This window comes from Mustela lutreola, chromosome 13 (genome assembly GCF_030435805.1).
Source record: "Mustela lutreola isolate mMusLut2 chromosome 13, mMusLut2.pri, whole genome shotgun sequence".
Lineage (NCBI taxonomy): Eukaryota > Metazoa > Chordata > Mammalia > Carnivora > Mustelidae > Mustela > Mustela lutreola.
In genome coordinates this window covers 88799410-88801143 of record NC_081302.1, presented here as the reverse complement: position 1 = coordinate 88801143, position 1734 = coordinate 88799410, and positions in this window count along the sequence as shown.

Here is a 1734-nt window from a genome sequence, read left to right as displayed (position 1 = left end):
AGGATCAGGCTGATGAGGGGGTAGATGTCTGGTGGGCAAGTCATGTTCACACTCCAATTTAAGGCTGGTTAAGTGGGATGGGGTGTAGGGTCTACACCCTTCTGCCCAGGGTTTATCCTGAGACCCTGAAGGGATGGGTCCATGACCCATGAGCGGGGCTAACACCAACAGTAACCACTAACCCTGACCCTGACACTGACTGTGAGCCTGCCCCAAACCCTAACCCAAGCCCTGACCATGACCGGGACCCTGAACCTGACTGTGATCCTGACCTGAAACCTAAACCTAAACCTAAGCCTGACACCGACCCTGATGTGGACCCTGAACCTAAAGCTAACTCTGACATTACCGTAACCATGACTCATACCTAACCATGACCCAGAGCCTGACCCTAATTCTAACCCTGATGCTGACCTACCCTGACCCTAACCCTAAACCTGACCGGGACTGGGAGCCTGACGCTAACACTAAACCTAAACATAACTCTAACCATTACCTTCTACGGACCCTGATCCTAAACCTAACGCTGACCCTGACCCTAACACTAACCCCAACCCTAAACCAAACCTTAACCCTGACCTTATGCTGTCTATCCCTAACCCTAACCAAAACCCTACATCTAACTCTAATCCTAACCCAAATCACAAACCTTACCGCCAAAACCAAACTATGACAATGAACCGAACATTGACCCTATACCAAAGCCTGACCCTCAACCTGACCCTGGCCCTGACCCTCACCTGACCCAGATCCTGACCCTAATCCTAACCATGACACTAACACTGACCACTACATAATCCTGTCCCTGACCCGAGTGTGGACTTTAAACCAATACCTGAACCTGACCCTAAACTTGACACTGGCGCTAACTTCACCCTGACCCTGAACATGACCATGACCATAAACCTAACCCTGACCCTAACAGTGACCACGACTCTGACCTGAACACTAAACCTGACCCTAACTGTGAGCCTGACCCTATCTCTAACCCTAAATGTAACCAAGACCCTGACACTAACACGGGCCGTACCCCGAATCCTATCGCTGAACCTAAACCTAACACTAACCCCTAACCCTACCAAAGACCCTGACCCAAACAAGCTCTAACCCTAACAGTCAACCTAACGCTAACCCTAACACAAACTCTAAACTTTAACAATAACCCTGACCCTATACCTGCCTATGATCATAACCCTAAGCCCTGAACTTTTTCCTATACCAGAACCTGACCCTAAACCTGACTCTGGCCCTGACCCTAAACGTAACCATGATTCAAACACTTACCACTACATAACCGAGTCCCTGACCTGAATGTGGACTTTAAACCCATACCTGATCTTGACCGTAAACCTGACACTGGCCCTAGTCTTCACCCTGACCCTGTCCCAGGCAAAGACCATAAACCTCTCCCTGACCCTAACAGTGACGCTGACCCTGACCCTAACACTAACCCTGACACTGACCTAACCCTGACCCTAACCCTAACCCTACCCCTGACCATGACGGTGAGTCTGACGCTAACCCTAAACCTAAAGGTAACTCTAATCATGACCCTCTTCGGACCCTGAACCTAAACCTAACGCTGACTGTGATCCTAACACTAACGCCTACCTAAACCAAACCCTAACCCTGACTTTACGCTGTCAATCCTAACCCTAAGCATAAACCTATTTCTAACTCTAACCCTAACCCCAATCCTAAACCCTACAGCCAAAATCTAACTGTGACACTGAA